Source organism: Cibotium barometz, chromosome 39 (assembly GCF_041138505.1).
Source record: "Cibotium barometz isolate CiBa-2024 chromosome 39, ASM4113850v1, whole genome shotgun sequence".
Taxonomy (NCBI): Eukaryota; Viridiplantae; Streptophyta; class Polypodiopsida; order Cyatheales; family Cibotiaceae; genus Cibotium; species Cibotium barometz.
In genome coordinates, this window is record NC_141084.1 from 34,783,248 (window position 1) to 34,789,313 (window position 6,066).

Here is a 6,066-nt window from a genome sequence, read left to right on the forward strand (position 1 = left end):
ACCTCAAGTACCCGCGCTAATGCCTGCACAACCTGTCGAGCAACCGTCACAGCACATAGTTCCAAGGAATCCGAATGTAGTCCAGTCTGTGCCATTACCACCGCCAGTGCTAGGACCACAACCTCCACATCCAAGGATTACCCCTGTAAACCAGATGGGTTGTGAGTCACATAGTGCGTGTGGGGATTATGAAGAGGAGATAGACCCCACTATTCCATATGGGATTAATACGTTTGAAATGATTCCCCAGTACTACATGGAGGATCATTTCGGGCAAGTCAAGCCTGTATATCAAGCGGCTGCTCTCGCCACAAGAGGGCAAAACCTTAATACCTTGGCGAGGAGACCACCTCTTCAATGCTACGATTGTGGTGGACCGCATCGTGTAGCGGAGTGCCCTAATAGGCTACAGAAGATCGCTACTCAGATGCAACCAAATCAAGGGAGCACATCGGGAATGCCGGTACTTACATGTAATCGTTGTGGCATAGATCATTTGATCGCTCAATGTCCACATAATCATAATGCACCCAAGATTACGCCATTGAATTTGGTTGAGGTCACCAACCAAGCACGAGGAACCACACCTGTTGTACCCGCGAATGTAGTTACACGATTAATGCTTCAAAATCAAAACTACATTCTTGAAGAGAGGGATACTGCATCAATCGCTCACGCAAAGAAAAAGAAAACGCGGCGGAAGAGATCGCTTAATGCCACGAGCTCCAAGCCCAGTTCAAAGACCAACATAGGGACAGGAGACGACCCCGTGTATATGAATGATCCTGAAGATGATTCTGATTCAATAGAAACCATGGGGACCAAAGCCACTACCTTAAGAGAGGAACCCACTCGGGAGCTCAATGAAGGAGAATCAAGCGAGTACATAAATAAGGGGAAACAGAAGGAAACTTCCTCAGCCCCACAACCAAGTCAGTTAATGCCCTCTCGACCACCCAAACTGACTGAAACTCCCCAAGACAAGCCACGTGGGCCAAAAACCCTCAAGAAAAAGATTGGAATTTACCCAAACCCAGTTGAGGAGATTGAACAAGTGCAACACTTAAGGGGTTCGGTGGAAGAAACACAAAGAGAACTGGAGCCAAACCCGAGAAAAATCAAAATTCCAGACACCGTGTTTCCTACGCAAGTTCAGCCTCACAGGAACCATAAACCATTAGCTATACCTAGTATCATTCAAGAAGAAAGTGAGGATAGGACATCAGGAAGTGGGCAAACACCCTTCTTGCTAGAAAGGATGTTTAGTGAGGGAATGCCTGACCCCATCGAAGAGGAAGTGATTTCATCTTCACTAGTCCCTAGTCAAGGGGCGATATCTCAAAAAGTGCCGTTGAATGTGTCCAAGCTAATGGATTTCATGTCCTCTAAAATCAAGACCACGATCATATCCAAATTATACGGAGATCCTGAGCTATTCTTAGCTCTTCGGGCATTTCTCAATGGAGAACTAAAGGCGGGGCTACCACAATTTGCAAATATGGATAGACCTGACGCTCTTCAAGATGAAGGGGAACATTGGGATCTACAACCCAACCTAGATGAAGACTCGGTCGTTGAAATACCTGTGAACAAGTTGGGACAGTACTTCGAAGGTGACGAATCTAATGCCACCCTCCCCATTACTACCAAGGGATTAACTCTAAAGGGAATCCTTGATGGTGGTGCTGGAGTGAGCATTGTGACTAAAAACTGTTGGGAATCTATGGGAAGACCTCACCTCGAAGTCACAAACATAGTGGTTAAAATGGCAAATGGAACTATTGCTAAACCTATTGGAATGTTAAGGGACCTTAAGATCAAGGTTCTGGGGTACAAGGTAAGACATACCTTCATTGTAATGGATTTCTCCAAGCATCCTATGTCATATCAAATGATCTTAGGACGTCCTTTCATGAGGGAAGCACAAATGGTACATGACTGGTCGAAAAACCATGTCTACCTACAATTCCAGGACTCTGTCATTTGAGTTGATCTTGAGAATGGTCGTGCACATCCTTTAGGAAGCAAGGTTATCATCGATAATCGATCGCATACCACTGTTCACTCCGCCCTATTAAGGTATTGCTATACATGCAAAAAAGAGACTGATGATGGGAAAGATTCTCCTTATATGGATGTCCTACCGGGTATGACTGAGTCAGATAACGTGGATTGGGTACACTTAGCGGCAACCATAGACACATGGGGAAATAGAGGCACAAGTTGGGTAACACCTGACGGGCAAGATATACCACCGTTAGTGCCAATAAACATGATAGGTGTTATGCACTTGACTCCTGATGGCGAGAACGTGGCAAACTCCACCGACACTGAAAGTAGCGAAGACTCCGACCAATGCAACTCTGAGTATGAATCTCAAGAAGAAACTGAACCTGAGCCTGATGGGAGAAATGAATCAAATATTCACCCAAATGTGGAAGCAAGGTGCTCAAGGCCTAGGACAGTGACCTCCTGCAGTTCATCCAAAAGTGAGGGGGACACAAGTGAAGATCGACCAAGTGAGTCCGAATCTGATAGAAACAAAAATCAAAAACTTGGTAAGAAGAAAACGAGACATAAGCGCCAACGCTATCGAGCTAATGTGCAAACCACAATAAACAAAGAGCGATCCACTACTGCAGAATGGCTTAGTTATGTAGGAGCTATTGATGCCCATCGGAAGTTAGCGGATAATTGGGGACAACAGCGTGCTAGGCGCCAACGAGAAACCAACTTAGGAATTACGCAAGTATTTTTCGAGGAGGCAGAGGAGGATGCACTGGAATCTAACCCACCTCTAAGATACCCAATTGAGTTACAGAGTCCTTACGGGGAGGTTCTGTATAATGCATTATTGGATACAGGAGCTCAACACAATTTGCTATCATATGGCGTGTGGTGTCAACTTGGAAAACCACCTTTATCCAAGAGTTCTATCCAAGTTCAAGGAATCAACAAGAAGAAAACCCCTGTCTCAGGAATTCTGCACACTCCAGTTGCTTATGACAAGGGAACCATAATTCAAAGCTTTTTGGTTATGCCTGCGGGTACCATGGAAGGGACTGTAAACTTAGGGCGCAAATGGATGATGGCCACCAAGTGCAATATCGATTGGGCAACTAGACAAGTCACAATGCAAAAACCAACACTAGGTCTGACCGCTCAAAATCCCGCACCTAAGTCATCCACTCAAATATTAGATAATGAAAAATCACAAAGCCCAGTGGCAAAACCATCTTCGATTGTTGGCCACCCCTCTAACGCTTCAACGCCAAGAGTGGAAACAGGCAAGGTGGTCCCTAAAGCTTCGCTTACTATGCCAAAGAGTACATACAAATGGGTCCCCAAAGCTTCGTTAACAGCTACCTCCCTTGCTCAATCTCGTTCAGCCACCAAGAAGCCTCATAAAAGGAAAGCAGCTAACCACCCGAGAAAGGGCAATGTAACATCGCGATGGATCCCTAAAAAATTATTAGTAGCCCAAGGGTACTACGAGGGAAATGACCAGATTTGGGTCCCTAAACATAAGCTGAATCCCTCTACATCACCTGTAAAACCTTGCAAACCAATTGTTGCCACCCCAACGATAATTCAAGATCGTGGTAAGGGAAAGGTAACAGAGTGCTCCACACCACTTCTTCCAGAGTTAGTTTGGATTCCCAAACGATATCGATCATTACCACCTAGCTCAGGAAGGGGGGAGCCACATGAAGCTTCTAGCTCCTCATGCCAGGCACACGCTGATATAGAAGTTTCTACATGCTCTACACCTACTCTTGTCAACACCCAACAAAAAATCGATGAGTCTACGTCTCCCCTTGTAATAGTATCGTCGGAAACCATTTCCTCCATTCGTCAAATGGAAGCGTACACTACCATCTCTACAATTGGATGTGGCCACAAGGGTCATAAAAAGCTATCTGCCCACATCACAACCTATGACCCGCTGGACAAATTGGTTCCAAGAGGCTGCAACATCATTGCAAATAATATGATCTACCCAAGGAAAGGGGGAGCATGTACTCACGCTCGACATTCTAATGATTCCTCCTTAACCTTCTCCCCTGACCATGTAATTGCCAAATTCAAGGGGATGTATATATATAGCTTCATACATTTAAAAAAAAAACAAAGAAAAGAAAAACAAAAAATAGTAAAAAGAGCAAGAGCAAGTTAAGAGCAGAAATATTCGTATATACAATTAAGAACTAGATTGACCTGTCACAAACCTACTGATGCTATATCTGTGTTTGCAGATATGGCAGATGCACGATCATCATACACTTCATCCACTCCCACCTTTGGTGAGAGGTATCATCTGTACCTTTCTCAAATATTTCACATGTGCTATCCTGTAATTGAAACTGAATGGGATCATATAGATGTACTAGCCAGAGAGGAAAATGTTGAGGAATTAGAATGGCTAATTCGCCTATTGACCATGACTGACCCCTACTCCGTAGAGGAAATATCCCCGATAGCCCAATGCTTTCCTTTTCCACAAGATGACTATCCTCGCATGGTTACATTCTTGATGAGTTTATGCGGATGGGAAAATGAAAAGGAAATATCTGACGACAATGAATGGACGGATGAAACTCATGGCACTACTGAGGCTGACTTTATTTATTTGGATGATGCGGATAGAGGCTTAGCCTTAGGGCTAGAGCCAGGACTCTACAACATCCTCTTACCCTATCCGCAGTAGTAGTGTGGTGACTGGTAGGTAAGTTAGTGTTTTCAAGTTTTTTCTAGTTTGGATTCCTTAAACGAGTCTTTAATTTTCACACTGATGTGCCTCTCGAGGTATAGTGCTTGTTAGTTGATTGTACAGGTTGAAAAGTTTGAGGTGGGTTTGCTTTCAAGTCCTAAGATAGCCGCAACGCTCATACATAAATATCTCATCAAATTGCAGGCATTTCTCTCATCGAATCAAGGAGATCTCCAAAATACAGGTGTAATTCTTCCATACCCACTCTCTTTCGTTTTTTCTGTTCAATTAATTGCATGAACTATAATGCATGACCACATGGAAATTGTCAATGTACTACTTAGTTTTTGAAGTTGTTTGATGTGCTAGTGTAAATCATTAATGAGCTTAACCTTATTGGATATATTCCTGAGAATGCATGACGTCTTTAGTTAACCTTGGAATACGATTGTCTTAGGTCTAGGGTCAAACCATCTTAATGTTTGACACCTGGCCATGTGTGTGTTGACCTCTAGAACATAGCTTTTACCCCTTTGTCGAAAGGATGCAAGACAAATTATAGTTCAGGAGCAAAGATTAAAAGAAATAGATTTTAAAAAAAAAGCCAACAATAAATGACAATACAAGTCTATGATGTGCTTTAATGTTGGCTTATCGCCTTATTGATACTTGGTAGGCGAGGAGTATTCTACTCCAGACCGATGCCTTGGTTGGTAGGGGGTAGCCTTGCCTAAAGTGATCTAATAGATTCCTGGATAATGCCTTGTGTTAAACATGGTACCAGGATCGATGTTAGTTTTGCCTTAGGAAGGTCGTCATTGTGTGTAAAAATTGTTACGTGTAAAAAAAAAAAAGGCAAAAGACTCATGTAACTCTTATGTTTCTTGCATCCCTAGGCTTGTGGTATTAACTTGTTCTTAGAGTAGACACAGTGTGGTCATCTGTTTATTTATTAAGCTTGGTTATTTTCCTTGACTTAGGCCAGTTATAAACCTTGATTAACCTTTGACACCTTGCCAACTGTTGATTTACTTTCCATAATTTTAAACTCCTGTTAATTTGCTAAACTAGCTCATTCATGTGACCATTAAACTAAGTTCTCATAGCAACATCCATTGTGGTCTAACATGCTTGAATTTATACACTTTATATCTTTTGAATTCCAGCATACTTCCCTGTTTTGCAGATGGTTCACCACAACAACCCTGTCGAGCTTACCATACCATAGCTTCCGAGGACGGAATCTACATCAGGAAGGGGGGCATGTTAACCTATGATGACGGACATTGAGACATACTATGTTTTACGTCATTAATTTAAATATTCTGAGTCATGGGCCGGGCTTGTCGGCACCA